Here is a 16,374-nt window from a genome sequence, read left to right on the forward strand (position 1 = left end):
GGACAGCGGCAAAATACAGGAAGCGGGGCGACAGGTCCCCGGTGGCTCTACCCTGATGGGTCAATGCGGCCGCAGGGGGACGGTGTCAGAGGTCGGATAGCATGAAGCGGGACCCAGAGGAACAGCGTGCAGGGTAGCGGAGAGGGAGCGTGGATTTGGGAGATTTGCTACGCACTTGCAGGGAGCAGGTGGGATTGAGCAGGCTGGAGCCCACGGAGGGCGGCCTGTGGACAAGCCGGGCGGGGGGAGAACGCACAGGGCTGGCGGGGCTGGAGTCCGACGAGGACAGCCCATTACTTTTGGATTACGATGAAGAGAACGTGGAGGAAGGTGAAATAGTGGAGCGGGGGGAGGAGAGGCAGGAAGGGGGGCGCAGAGTAATGCTGTGCCTAGTCTTTTACAGGGAAGTGTGACCGTGTGGAACAAAGCAGATAGAGTGACGGCCCGCCTGCACGACTGGTTAGGCGGCGGGATCCGGTGCGGATGCCGACCTTGACGCCAGGTAAGGCACGGAACGGGGGAGGAAGGGCCGGCAGGCTGTGCACCGCAGGCCAGGGTCTCGGTTGGTACAAATGCGAGGAAGAGGGGGGGGAGGACGGGGGGGTATGTTTGTGTAAGGGGACATACGTGAAGGATACGGAGGTGGCGCCGGAGGAGGCAAGTCCAGGGGAGAACAAGAGCGAGGTTGCAGGGGGAGGGAAAGTGGACATGGGGGCGCCCAAGGAGGGTAAGCCATGACATCCCTGTGCGAAAGTTGCCCTATATGGGCATTACGAAGCCCTTGGGGGCCCACTTGTCATTGGCCACCAAAGAGAAAATATGGAAGGGCGATTACGCTTCGTCGCACTATGACGAGGAGTTTTGGGCGTGGCTGGCCTGGGACCCAGAGGCGAAATGGGGGGGGGAGATCGATTCGGACTTATACCAGCAAACCATGGGAGGAGCCAAGTTCGGGAAAGCAATATACACAGCCAGCGGGCTACCGCTCGCCCCTTTCCGACTTGCCCCACCCGCGGAGGGGGTGGGGCAAGGAGGGAACACCACCGGAGGCACAGTGGGAGCGTGTTGGAATTTCAAAAAGGGCACTTGCGCGAGGATATTTTGCAAGTGCCGGAACGAATGCTCCAAATGCGCGGGGCGACACCCAGTGGTGCAATGCTGGGGGATGGGAAACGGTGGTCAGGGTCAGCAGTCCGCGCCGGCGGGGCAGCAGCCAGGGGGTAGGGGGACAGGGGCATCTGGGCAAAGGCTCATACTCCAATTAAGCAGGACCGGCTGGAAACTTTCTTGGCATCTTATCCACGGACCGAAGATGCTGGACTGCTACGGCAAAGCTTTCGGGAGGGTTTCTGGTTGGGGTACGAGGGTCCAAGGGCCGCCAGGTGGGCTGAAAATTTGAAATATGCCAATACACATGGGGCGGTTGTGAGGGACAAGTTGGGCAATGAAGTCCGGGAAGGGCGGATGGCAGGGCCCTTTCAGGATACCCCTATTCGGGACCTGATCATCTCCCCTATCGGAGTTGTGCCGAAGAAGGAACCCGGACAATACCAGCTGATTCAGCATCTGTCATGGCTGGAGGGGGCGTCGGTCAAGGATTTCATAGCGGCCAAGGTGTCGTCAGTATCTTACTCCTGCGTGGCTGTGGCGCGGCGGTTGGTCGCGACGGTGGGGACGGGCACCCTCATGGCGAAATGCAACATCAAGTCGGCTTTTAGGCTGCTCCCGGTACACCCGGAGGACTATCAACTGTTGGGCATACAGGGTCCATTTTTGTGAACAAGGCGTTGCCAGTGGGGTGTTCCATATCTTGTGCTTTGTTTGAGCATTTCAGTACCTTCTTGCAGTGGGTTTTCTCGTGGCAAACAGGCAAGGAGACGGTGACGCACTTTCTGGATGACTTTTTCCTGGTGGGACTGCCCGGTTCGGCAGACTGCCAGCAGTAGCTGGCTAGTTTTACGGAGCTCATGGGCTACCTGGGTGTGCCCCTGGTGCCAGAGAAAACGCAAGGTCCCAGCAAGGTGCTGTCATTTCTGGGTATCGAGCTTGATTCAGTGGCCATGGAAGCCCGTTTGCCTCGAGATAAGAAGGTGCACATGCTGGTTCTCTTAGGGCACTTGAATTTCGCATGCCGGGTGGTGCGGGCAGGGCAAACGTTTTGCAGACGACTGGGCTTGACCCTGTCCGGCTTGATGCTGCTACATCATCATATGCGCTTGTCGGCGGGCACAAAGGAAGACTTGCGCATGTGGCGAGCGTTTTTGGAACACTTTAATGGTATTCCAATGGCCCCCTCGTAAGAGTGGGAATGGGACGTGACCATCTCCTCAGACGGGGCGGGAGGTTTTGGACTGTACTGGCAGGGGAGGTGGTGCACCGAGTAATGGCCACCACAATGGAAGAACAGAGGGAGAAGCATTGGCTTTTTGGAACTGTTCCCACTGGTGGTGGCAGTGACTGTGTGGGCACGGGATTTGGCGCACAAGAAGGTGATTTTCAAGGTGGATAATATGTCTGTGGTGCAGGTAGTGAACAGGCAGTCAGCCAGGGACCCGCAGGTGCTCAAGTTACTGAGAGTGTTTGTGCTGCGATGTTTGGAACATGATATTTTGTTCCAAACCAGACATGTGCCGGGGGTGGACAATCACATTGTGGATGCTTTGTCTCGTTCACAGTGGCAGAGGTTCCATGGGCTAGCCACGGAGGTGGACGAATGCAGGAAGTCGGTGCCAGCAGGGATGTGGTCAGTAGGAGAGAAAGGGTCGTGCAATTGGTAAGAGGGCCAGTGGCCACTTCCACTTGGAGTGCATACGAGCAGGCTTGGCGGGATTTTCTGGACAGCGGCACAACGCGACATGACAGTCTCTGGGTAAGGGACGAACAGATGGTACAATTTATTCTGGCTATGATGACAAGGGACTGTCCAAAGTGACGATAGCAGGCAAACTGTCAGCCATAGCCTTTATGGGGAAACTGGTGGGGTTATGCGCTGTCTGCAGGCGAATTGGGCGTATGCTTAATGGTAGGATGGGCACGGGAACGAGGCACCACCGCTCAGCAGTGGAGGCCCATCACGGTGGGTATTCTCGTCGGCTTGACACGGCTCATGCCGCAGATATGCCGCAACCGCGAGGAAACGGTCCTGTTCTCCACCTCAATGTCGTGGATGTATTTCGGGGCTTTTCGGGTTTCGGAACTCCTGGGGGCAAGGGGGCGCGGGGGTATAGTGTGGAGAGGTGGAGCTGCAGGTCAAGGAGGTGGCAGTTGTATTGCGGCGCTCGAAGATAGAACAACAGGGTGCAGGGAAGTGGATTGTCATGGGACCTGTGGCAGAACAGTCGGTGTGCCCGGCGGCATGGGGTACGATCCTAGCAGCGGGGGTGGGTCTCGCTGCCGGGGAGGATTTCCGACGGGAAGAAGGTGGCAGGGTGACAGCGTCTCAACTACTTTGGGTATTGAGGCGCGCCCTTAAAGGTATGGGTGAGAACCACAGACAGTTTGGGACGCATTCTTTTTGCAGAGGTGCGGCAACGGATGCAGCAAAGAAGGGTTGGGGGAGGGATGACCGTATGGGCTTGGGGCGCTAGAAATCAGACTGTTATAAAACATACATCAGGATGCGGGGCTCTGGGGAAGGAGAGGCATGATTTTATTTCCCTTTTCTCACGTATGTGTCTTTTCAGGTGCAGTAGCGGGGCCTGCCTCGGAAGGATTGTCTATCCTCATCATAGGACATTCTTTTGTGAAACGAGCGGAGCGTTACGAATGGGACAAACACAGAAGTTTAAATTTATAATTGGATCCTAGGTTGTTTTGTTGTCATTGGCAGGGGAAAGGGGGCATTAGGTGGCAGGAGTTGTTTCCGGCATTGAACAAGTCAGTCAGGGGTGGGATTTGCCCGGACGTGGTGATTATTCATTTAGGAGAGAACGTTCTGGTGCAATGTAAGGGTTTGGCGTTGTTGAAGCAGATGAAGCAGGACTTGTTGGAGATTCAGCGGCAGTGGTCAGGTTGTCATGTCATGTGGTCCGAATTTATACCCAGGAGATGGAGGGGGCAGAGCGGCCGGCGGCCATAGATAGGGCCCGTCGGAAGATTAACAGGGATATGAGGATTTTTTGCGACAAGTAGGGGTTTGGAAGGATGGAACATCCAGAGCTGCCTTATGCGGCAGTGTATTTCTTTGGGGAAGATGGGGTGCATCTGTCCCGTTATGGTATGGAATTGTACATAGTTCATCTTAAGGAGGCTTTGGACAGGTCGGTAGGCGTATGCAGATACCCGAAGCAACAGGAGCCCCAGTTTGGGGGGTCAAAAAAGTCAGTGGTGCGGACTTTTGTGAGTGGCGTTTTTCCTGGGTCATTTTTCGTACAGCAGTGTACAGTTACAGTTTATTGGTTGGGAAGGTCACTCCGGGAGCACGCAGGAAGGGGAAGGAGCATGGGAAGTTTACATAGTTAGATAGGTGAAGAAAGGTTATGAAATTGCGAGTTTTGGGGGTTTATAATTGTTTGCAGGGGGAACAATTTTAGGGGAGGGGATGGGGGGTAAGGTAGAAGGACAATATTTAGTGAGGCTTAGTTTTGTATGGCACAGGCCAAGGAATTTTGGATGTAAGGTGCACCTGTTTCCAATAAAGCGCCCTTTTTCACACCAACAAGCTGGTCTGTGCTGCACCCCTCTTGGCCCAATGCTTGTGAATGCGTTGCATGTGTGGGGTCTGGCCCATTGCGACAAAGTTTACGTTTATAAATACACCAAATAGAATGAAAGAATTAAAGTGCGCCTATGGCAGAGCAAAGGGACGTGCGCAAAATAAACATGAATTCCAATTTTACTATTTCTTTTCATGAAATAAACAGTAACGCAATGATAGCTGGCCACCCTGCTCAGATGTTGAGAGGAAGACCGTGTTGTATGGGTGAAAATAATTTAATCACAACAGCAGCAATTTCTTTATTAGAGAATGTCTGCTCCACTGCATTAAAATAAAAAATATAAATGCTGAACGGGTAATAATTGAGAAAACCTCATCAGATTAGGTTCCAAATACTTGAATTTATACGATAGAAGCTGCATTTCATAAGTCACTATTTATTGTTTAAGAAATGGCTGAGCATTACTTTTAAAAAGCCATTCCACTTTTGATGTAAACGTATGTCATAGTCACTGTCTTGGTACCCCACTGTCTGGGCCATTATATAGTGAGGTAATACCTTTTAGGGAGAGGACATCATAAAACTCCCATGTCTAAAAATGTTGAGTTGTTCCACGTTTCTGCAAGTTTATATTCTTCTATTTCTAGTATTCTGCAAATAAATAACTGTTGTGTATGCACCATGCAACACAACCATTAGTTCAATACATTTAATCCAGTAGGAATAACGGAAAGCGGGTCTGGACAGATCCTCTGCTTGCAGTCTTCTGTGCTTCCACAGAACACTCCATGCATCATTGGAATTCTCTCCAGAATCTAATTACATCAACAAATTCCATTACATCAAAAGCAACACATCCCCTCACACAATAACATAACCAACATTCTTTTAAAAAAAAACATGTTAATATAAGACAATATCCCAAAGATAACACAGCCAATAAAAAATTGCCTCAAAAGTTACCCCCAGGAAATTCCTCAATCTCACTCAACTCAACACCCACTTCCACATTCTCTTTCTCATCTACACAATAATCTTTTAACCACTTAGGTTGTTTCCTCTCCCTCTTTGTCCTGGTAACTTTCAATTCCTCCACACCTCTCGACTCATTACCAACGTTAGTACCTACATCACTATCTCTTACACCCTCATGACTAAAAACAACCACTTCATCCGAAACACCGACATCAGACTCACACTCCTCACCAAACTGTACAACCAATGCAGAATTATCCTTTGTGGGTGAAGTACTCAATCTCTCATCCCAATCCAACCAATGACTACCACCTTTAATGGTGCCACAAGAACCCTTCCACAACTTCTGTTAGCCTAAAGCTACCCTTTTAAAATTCCAACCCATACCTCTGCTAACCCTGACTGCATTTTGCAACACTTCTCTTTCTTCCTCAGGACCATAAAATGTACTCCCCCCTTAGGCTCTTTACATGGTTTCTCACTTCTTACCCTACCATAACACATGTGGGTTTGACTCCATGCCTAGTTGCATAATATAAGTTAGCTTTCTTATGAACTTCCGCCAACCTTTCCGGCTCCAATTCCAATGACCACTGTTCCACACCAGCACCACACAACTAACTACGATTATACTTTGTCCTCTGATTCCTCCCTCTCATGAGCAAAAACGGTGAAAATCCTGTAATATTATACATTACTCTAGAAGACCATACGGCCTTCATGATTTGTACTTCCTAATAATTAAATCTCTCTATCACGGCGTTGCCTCCAGGGTTGAATAAAGACGTAGTCCTGGGTCTAATTCCAGTCCTATCAAAGTATTCTTTACATATTTTAGACAAAAAATGCACACCATTATCACTTACAATATTCCCTGGAACGCCATCAGAGGCAAAAACCTTATCCAAAACCTTCACTACAGTTTCCGTATCAGCTCTGTCCACTATGTCAATAACTGGCCACGTAGCAAACATATCTATCAGCACAATTATATACTTATGTAGCTCCCCTACCGGTCTCATGAAGTCAATAGCTATTGTTTACCATGGCTGTTTGGGAATACAACAATTACTCAGGCGGTTTCAAAGTATGTAAGGATTTAACAGCAAACTAACAACTAGTGCATTCTCTAACAAATCTCTCTACCGCCAAATCAACATCCGGCCACCAAAATAACTTCTTGACTGCAGATTTGGTTTTAACCACTCCAAAGTGGCCCCCATGACACAACTAATTATCACATTGTGTACCCCAACAGGAGGTACAATCCTTTCCCCCCTCAATACTAAACCATTCTCAACAGAAACTTCCGATCTAATTTCCCATTATGGTCTCAAATCCTTGTGAAGGTGTTCTTTCTGTGTCCAATTACTATGAATAAACTACAGTCACTTCCTGCAGAATATTGTCCTTTCCATACTGCAACGTCCACTTATACTTCCTGATTGCAGGCATACCACAATCATGTACTAATGCCACTTGAAAACCATTCCACATATCATCCTCACAGTTCCTCTAACTGAGCTCGCAAATGGGAAGGACAATCTGCCACTACGTAATCCCATTTCAGGCATGTACTCAATTTTATAAATATAATCTTGCATGCACACAGAAGACCTAGCAATCCTGGCAGATGCACTCACAGTTCCCTCTATCGTCAACAACTTCACCAAAGGCTTATGGTCAAATCGAATAAGTAAAGGCTTCCCCCATATAAAGACTATAAAGACTCTAAAGTGATACAAAGCCCATGCACTTGCTAAGGCCTCCTTTTCAATTAAAGGATATTTTTCCTCTGACGGTGACAAGGACCTAGAAGCAAAGGAAATTACAGTTTACTTCCCTTGAGGATCTTTCTGAGTACTGTGGCGCCTAACCCCTTATTGCTTGCATAAGTAGTGATATATTTGCTCAATTCTGGATGGAAACTATCCAGTGCTGAGGCATTAACAATGTCCTCTGAAAATCCTCCTAGCACTGCGGTGAACATTCAAACTTGGTCTTATTATCAATTGTCTAATGTTATAGCTTCTTCTGCAAATCTGGGAACACATTTAGCACAGTACTCTGCCATTCCCAAAAGTTGGTCGAACTTCTTTCTTGTTAACAGGGTCATGAGTTTTCTCAAATGCCATAACTAGGACTGGCTTTGATTTCACCCCACCATCCCCAATTACATTCCTGAAATATGTTACACTGTTTTCTGCAAACTTGTACTTTGGGAATTCCACAGTTAGACCATACGTCTCCAGAAATCCCCAAACTTTCCTCTGTTTAACATCATGAGTATCCTTTTTTTTCCAAAAATAAGATGTCGTCCTGGAAAAATACTACACTTCGTTCCTTACCGAACAAATTTTGCATGAGTCTTTGGAAAACGGCCACGGCCAAAGCAAACCCAAACAAAATTCTTTTAAATTGGGAACACCCAAAAGGTGGTGTATGTGCTGTATACTTTCTGGAGTCTGGTGGTAAAGAAACCTTTTGGTATATGCAGATGACAAATCAATGGTGGAAAACCATTTAGCACCTTTCAAGCACATTACCATTCCATTGATCTTAGGTGATATGAAACAATCTACTACAATATTATTGACATGGCGTAAATCCACACATAGCCGGATCTTTCCATTGCTGCGTCGCACCACCACCAAAGGAGAAATCCATTCCAAAGCTTCCACAGGCTCAAAAACATTAGTTCCAGTAAGCTTTGCCAATTCTTGGAAACGTCCTCCCTCAGCATAATTGGAATGTTTTGTGCCTTGTGGGTTTTAGTATTTGCATTGTCCTTCAGAATGATTTGTTTTCAAAACCCTGCATGTTCCTCAATGTCTTACTGCAAACTCCAGGGAATGCCTTCTTCATTTCAGCTCATATTGTGATTCCCGCATCCACAATCAAAACTTTCTCCTCACTATTGGGATCAAGTACAATATGTAAGTTTCCCTGAACCTGCCATCCCAGAACCGTAGGACCCTTCCTTACAACAGATAGCCTTCCCCTTGTGCTTCTATTTTTGAACCTGAAAGTTAACCATCTAAAACCCATCATCTCTATTTTTGCTCTACTGTATCCTTCTGACTGAATGTTAGGTTCTAAAAGTTGTGGACAAATGTATCCCTCCATATGTTCTCATTCAAAATCGTGTTGGAGGAACCAGAATCGGCATACATTTTGATTTGAACACCACCAACTATGTCACATTCCAATTTGGTTTTAATTATATCATTAATTTTCAGAACCAATTTACTTTCCAAACTCATGGATTAGGAATCTTTTCAGCTTCATTTCCAGAGTTATCTTCATCAGAGTTCTTGGTATCCTTCTGCACACACTTAACTTTGTTTTTCTTTTTCCTGCACACTCTGACATAATGACCTAACCGTTCACAGTTATTACAGTTCTGTTTTAATGCAGGGAAATTTTTACTGGATGCAGATTGCTGCTTGCTATCACAGCGGAAACATCTGTTACCCTCTTTTCCTACAGCTATGTCCATATTCCACCTATGGACGTTCTTAATCTGCAGGTGACGTGTCAATTTGTTAACAGTGTCATGCTCCCTGTCTTCCTGCTTCAAAAAACATGCACACCTACTAGATATCTCAGCTTTCCTTATTATAGCTATAACGTTATGGAGAGGCTAATCATCGCTAATTCCCCATAGCTAAAACGTCATTGAGAGGCTAATCGCCACTAATTCAAAGTCGGTCTTGAATAGCAGAGTTACTTGCATGTATAACCACTTGATCCCTGCTTACGTCACCAAGTAATGCTCCAAATTTGCAGTCAATAGCAAGTCTCATAAGCTCTGCCACAAATTCATCAGGAGATGCATTCTTCACCTGTCTTTGTTGAAAGAATTTATATATGGTCATGTCTATATAAATCTTTGGTGAAAAGTATGCATCAAGATCCCTTGTTGCAGCATCAAAAATATTAATGTCACCAATAACCATTGTTTTAGGCATTCAGTTGTAAGTTTTTAATCCATGTGGACCCAATGAATGCGAAAGTATTTATTTCTTCTGTTCTGCAGATATATCTTTACTTTCATCAATGACTTCTATATTATTCACAAAATCGTCCTTCTATTCAACTCACTTAATGGATGGTTCTGACCCTGAAGCTCAAAAGCATGAAGAGGACTGATACAAACATTTTGTTGAGCCATTATTCATCAAGTTATTTAGTCAGTACTGCACTGTTCCTCCTAATGCGCAGATAATGTATTTTTTTATCAGTGCTCAACTTATTTATGTCACAAGTACAAGAACCCAAAAGTACTTTAATAAGCTTCCCAGACCTTACCTTCTGTTTAATGCAAAGTTCACTTGCAACAAATTCTATATTCAGTTCCGATGCCTAATTTATTGTTACCAATTCGTTGCCCCCCATCACTGTGCTTCTGCACAAACAATTGCCAAACCAATATGGTGGTCACATCATTTGACCTCATGTACATGATAAGTTAACTCATGTACAACTGCAGTCCTGCATGTACGAGCAGCCACCAGTGTCTGGAGCATAAGGACGCATCTTCTAAATTCAAATGGAAACAACATGGGACCAACGGTAAGCGAAAATAACAGAATATTTAGCTGCCTTCTTACCACAGTGAATTCCAACAGTCCTGTGTCCTTATCCTTCCTTACGCTGACGATTGAGTAAAAACCCATAGAACGGCTCAATAGTCTACTAACAAGCAGCACAGCTTACCTCGTATGTTTAACGGACAAAAAACTTCTTCCTTTAGAAAAAAAAAATTACCTCCACAGCTTATCTTTTGATGGCTTGTCGCCAATTTATTGTGTATGCTCCAAACAACACAACAATTGGTTCAAGAAATTTAATCCAGTAGGAATAACAGAAGGCCAGTCTGGACAGCTCCTCTGCTTGCAGTCTTCTGTGCTTCCACAGAACACTCCATGCATCATTGGAATTATCTACAGAATATAATTACATTAACAAATTTCATTACATCAAAAGCAATACGTAACAATAGATCCATGACAAAAATGAAGCTGAATAGGTGAAATGGCAGAGCGGTAAAATTTGTTATTGACAGCTCCTAGAAACATCAGAACAGTGGTCTCAAGTTCTAAATTAATAAACTAAGTTATTAATAGTAAAAGAAGGAAGGGACTCTAGAAAGGATTGAAGAAACAGATGGACATCGTTCAGTTTGAGAATACACCCAAGCGAGCCTAAGTGGAAGACATAGTTTAAGCAACAATGCAATCCCTGGATTCCTTTGGAACACTGGGACATATTTTTGAGGTTTATCTAGTGTTTTTTCTAGAGTTAAAAAAATGCCATAAAAGTCAGATGCTGTTCAGTTCATTCACTATCTTCCCTGATGTCCTTCCTGCATTGTTTCTGGGTTGGTAAAGGCAGAAGTGTAAGAGACCTACCAGAGGAGGTCAGAGAGCCAATGTAGAAAGTAGGTGCAGTGTAGTATATTAACTGTGGTGGGACAATGTACAGCAGTGAATTAGGGGACCGTTTGCAGCGGAAGCTGAGGTACGTGGCATCCTGCACACAAGTCCTGCAGCACTCCTCAACAAGCACTGGCATAGCCAATAGGTTTCGCTTTTGGGACCTTATAAGTATTTAGTTATGCAGCACAATATCCTTGGTGCAACAACATCAACTGTTGCATGGCTAAACACATATAAGGTCCCAAAGGCGAGACCTTTTGGCTATGCCAATGCTAGTTCACTTTGTGAGCAATAAAGATGCCTTTAAATCTTTTCTTGTCACATTTGATGAGATGATGCAAACATGATTGTAGGCCTATCATTGATGTTGTAGTTTTAAAAAAATGGAAATTCAACCAGTCAAAATATCTTCGACAAGTCAAAAACTTCCTTTAAAATATTTACAGCGGAGATATCTCCCCAAAAGTGGAATCCTCAACAACTTTCAAATAATTCATTCCACTCCCATCCTCTCTTCCCAGCAAACAAGTGGCGAATGTCACATGACCATCCAATCACTGCTTTTTTTTTTAAATTTAAAAAAGTAATGTGCAAGCACTATTATCCTAATTTGCGTCCCTCAACACACTACTCTTTCACTGGTGATGGTTTTTGCATTATTAGATTTGGAGCACTCCGATTGTGATGTACGATTATATTTTTAGGTTTCCTTATATTAGAAACATATCTACTACAAGGTATGCTGTTAGGTAAGCTAACTGTAATTATAAAAAATGTACAAGGATTACAATTTGAGATCATCACTATGTGCAACAGAATAATTTATTTTGCATAAATGCGAATGTCAAGTAAATAGCAGGAAAGGCATTGTTCCTGGTATATACTGTATATGTGGTCCAGCCTTTCGTCCTGCTGAACATGACCTAGCCCCTTTTAGATCTGAAGTTGTGTATAGCTCAAGTGACCAGCAGCATGTAGAAATCACAGACAAAAAGGATGGCTTTGCAACTTATACCTAATTGTATGTAGTGTGTAGTAGTTTTCTAAATTCTATGGTATTTGGCAACGGCAAGACTTATTGGCTTTACCAATATTTGCTGTGAAATTGGACTGGGGAGGCGTATCAAACCTAAATTGCCAATGCAATGAAGAAATTAAAACTAAAAAGAAACCTCTGAGGGAACGAATCCACTCCTCTATAAATGGGATAGTGCTTGTTTCTGCATTTTGATTTTCTTTTTGAGAAGCACTCCGATTCGGCGAATGTGGCTTTATACAAAACAAAGACCGGTAAAGTATTGGAACACGTGCAGCAATAAAAGCAAGCCCTGTCCCAGCCCTAGCAACGTCACCCGAGCATGAAAACTGGAAATGACACGCACTCTGGGGGATCAGCTGCTGCCAGTGAGGACGTAATTGCAAATCCGAACATACCTAAAAATACCATCCCGGTTTAAAACAATCAGTGCCCTCTTACGAGCTCATACCAAAGGCTTTCGTGCTTTGAAATACCTCGGCTCATTCGAGAATTGCTTCTTTTGCTGCGAAAAGCAAAGGCGCCTGACAGAAGTAAAGCGTAAGCATTCCCCTGCCCCGCCCATTGCTACTGAGTGAAGGGGGTTGTTAGACACGAGGATTGGGGCTCAACAGCGCCTTTCAATGCCGCTGATACGACGGAAGAGAGATGCTATTCTGAAGTGTCGAGGCTGCAGGGAAGCAAGGCTCCCCCGGCAAAGACGAAGGCAGAGAGCACAAGCCGTCATTTTCTGGAGCGAACATAGTGTGTAAATAGTTTCTTGGGATCCGACTCCCAAGTCGCCTCGGGGACTAAAGCACGGCGAAAGCGGGTGCTTTCCCGCGAAACGAGAACAGGAACCCGCGAGCCGAGGTTTGACAGACTCCTCTGATAGAACAATGAAACATGGCCGCCAGACGGGGGCTAAAAGGAGCGCATGCGGAGGGGGGGCAGGGGAGGAAATAACACACCTTCCCAAACCGAACAACGATATACAAGAGGCACAGGGACAGCATGCAGCGACTGCACTCCAAAGTAGGATGTGTGCTGACACCGACAAGAGAACCAGCAACTTTAAGGATTGAGAGGGAACCTACAGCTGGCGACAGGACGCACAGCAGGGCGACAATAGTCAACAAACGCGCCTCGCGCTGAAAGTTAAAAAAAAATAAGCACAGAGTGGTGCGCGCGCAGCAGTGACAAAAGTGAAACTGATCACGCTCCAGATGGCAGCTGCGCGCGTGCACGCGTGTGTAACCGCGAGCGATAGGCCAGCAAAAGCGTGGGGTAGCACTTTTAAAAGCCCACTACTAAATATCTCGCAGAGCACCGCATGCGCTGGCTCAGGCGAGACCAAATAAGGGGCTTTCACTTCTGAACCGGTGCAATGGCATAGGCAATGTTTATTTGGTGTTCTAGTACAGACAGTTTCCCATACAGCTGAGGGAGTCCTGCATCTTTTTGACAGAAATGGATTCCTTTGCCCGACTCCCTCAGTGAAAATCTACTATAAATCACACATTCTAAAATAAAGCCTTTCATGCCAAGTCCTTCAGTGAAGTAGGAAATAATTGCCGAGAAGCATTGTAATAAGAGTTTTCAAATCTAAACCATGTATTTACCCATCTTTCAAGACCTTACACCCATTTAAGATGGCTGCACTCTCCAACCTACACTAAGGGTTTGCAAACTGTGTTAACTGTATTTGGGGTCTGAAACAACAAGCGGAAGGTCGCTGAAGTGAACATTTCCAATTTAAAGAAATATTTAAATCGTCCATACACAGAGATTTTTTCTTGTCGCTATTTTAATGAGTTGAAACAAAAAAAATTAAAAGGAAACCTGTTGCCCCATTCTCAATGGTCATATTCCTTTCATTAATGAGATTTGGTGTTGGCGTTTTTGGAGGGTTGAGAGCCCTGAAGTCTCTTCGATTACTACTTGGCAGCCCGACGTGACGTGTATCACTAGCGTTAAAGGGAAGAAAATAAATCACCTACGTAATGTAAGTTATGAGGGTCAAATTCTGCCTGAAATACTCTTCCAGCTTCTGATAGACATCTGGTGGCCCACTACTGCACTCGCCTACCTTTTGTGGGTCTGGTTAGAGTTCAAGGCCTCTATTATAACCCGTCTCAGCTCCAAAGGGCCTGGTTTGCAGCCTGCGCCCTTTGTGTTATATAGGAACTTTTTAAGGTTAACTTCCTCATCGCGCTATATAATCTCACCATTCACAGTTTATGTGACTTCTGGGGTTAACTTCCTCATCACGTTCGAACACATACATCCATCCTACACTTGCTGTTTTGCGTGGGAGCAGAAGAGTACTGGAAAAATGACTGGCCCAGTGGGATATTAAAATCCTGTTAAGACATCCGTTTAACACCAGCTCCTGCACTCATTCACTGAGGCAGCCAGACACACGAATCCCATGCAACGTCTCATGCGGCATCGGACCCGGGAGGTGCTCCAGATCGCAAACACGTGTTGTTCATTTAAAGTGGCAGGACCAGTGCTGTAATGCTCATGCGCGTGCAACACCTCTACCTCCAATGTGCACAGCACGGCACAACCAACCTTCGTGTGCCTGCAGTTGGAGTCATAAGCCAGGCCTACGGTAACCTTTTTGCTTCTTTTGTGCAGTTTTTCTAATGTTTATTTAATCTCCTATTTCCACTCTGTTTATTTAATCTGCTCCATTTATCTCACAAACTTTCATACAGTTTGATGATATTTCTTTCTCTTTATTCGGTTTTAAACTATTGTTCTAGGGTTGATGTAAAAAGCACTTGCTAAACAAGTAACACAAATACCGCTGCATTTGTGCAAATAGGTGTGCATACCAGGCTAGTATGCAGGAGTGTGCCATCAAACAGTGATGTTTACTATTAATGTGTATGCATGACATACATTGTGTAGATGGATTACAGCCACAACCAGCATGTCACCGACATGGCTGGTAGTCTGCCTATTTCTATTGATAGAGCGTCATGTGATTCTGAAATTTGTAGGGGTGCATCATATTCACCGTTAGCACCCGCATATTATTCGATGTAGGTTAAGAAGCGCAGTAGAAATGTATTGCTGTAATCGTTTAACATAGAGGTGATTAGAAATGTAATAATGCTTTTGTGAAGAGTAACGTTGCAAGCTATCGTGAATGTATTTAGTAAATGCATAATGATTCGTTTTCGTGCAATGCAATGCATTAGGTTAAACGTGGGCCATGTTAAAGTTACACGTGCAGGTAGCTTATTCACGTATATGAGAATAACGAACTAATGCTTAGAGTGTGATTTAATAGTGTGTTTACAGTGTAAAGGCCTGATCGCATATACGTAAAGAGAAAGGCCTGTTCATTTTCTTATGTTAGCTAAACGTTGTAGGCCGAAAATGATTTCCCTTGGTAAAGGCTTTGGGTTGCAGGGAGATGTAAAATCTTGGAGACGTGAAATGTTTTTCGTTCCCATGTTTCTGTTGCAGGTGCAAGGACGTTTAGCTCGTTAGTGAGACTAGGTCTTTATTTTAGGAGTTAGGATGCTGCGAGAAGCCAACAGGGGAGTACATTGGAATGTGAAGATGATACTTCCAACGGAGAAGGTGCCTGGGACCCAAGGTCAAGCTAACCGTCGTTGGACGCCAGACAAAGTTGTAGGAAAAGTACTGGAAGAAGACCTGGCTGAAGAGGTGTGCCGAAGGGCGTGTTCTACGATTTTGGGGTTTTGTATTAGGGACAGTGCCCTGTGGGTTGAGCAGTTGAGGGTTAGACGGGAAGCTAGAAAGAGCATCTTAGATCAAGCTCTGACTAAGTGAATGTACTTCTTAGGAAGTCTTCACTTCTGACACCTTTATTCTCTTGCCTGGGAATGGGAATGCTAAGTAGGGATGTCACCTTAGGGTTAGAGAAGGGATAGACTAACTGTTTTTCCTTTCTAGACTAATGATTCCTAATTTGGACATTGGCTTAACCATTGCTTTCTTGATGATTTTGGAGTCAGTGATTCTTTTTGTCTTGAGTCGGATGAGAATCCTCTGTAGACTTGCTTTTGTATTAGTGCCCATTTATCTCTTACACCGTGTATTGAGGTGTCTGTATGTTCAGCTATTTTTGGTTGTAATAAAATCTTATAAATTTTAGATTCGGAGTCAGTGATCCTTTCCAAATGAAATCTAATTTTGGTGATTATGTTTTGATAATTGTATTTCCTCCCCTCTACACTATTTAGCAGATAAAAAGATCCTGGCGACCTGAGAGGATTCTTGGAGATAACCAGGTAGGCAAGAA

The 16,374-nt window shown here is 45.0% G+C and overlaps 1 long non-coding RNA gene across 1 annotated transcript in view; it reads right to left on the minus strand.

Annotated features, from left to right (window-relative positions):
* The window catches only part of LOC146856527 (uncharacterized), a 1,813,942-nt gene that overhangs the window by 360,360 nt on the left and 1,437,208 nt on the right, over window positions 1-16,374 (minus strand). The gene's annotated exons all lie outside the window — the stretch shown is intronic.

The sequence above is a fragment of the Triturus cristatus genome, chromosome 4_1 (assembly GCF_964204655.1).
Source record: "Triturus cristatus chromosome 4_1, aTriCri1.1, whole genome shotgun sequence".
Lineage (NCBI taxonomy): Eukaryota > Metazoa > Chordata > Amphibia > Caudata > Salamandridae > Triturus > Triturus cristatus.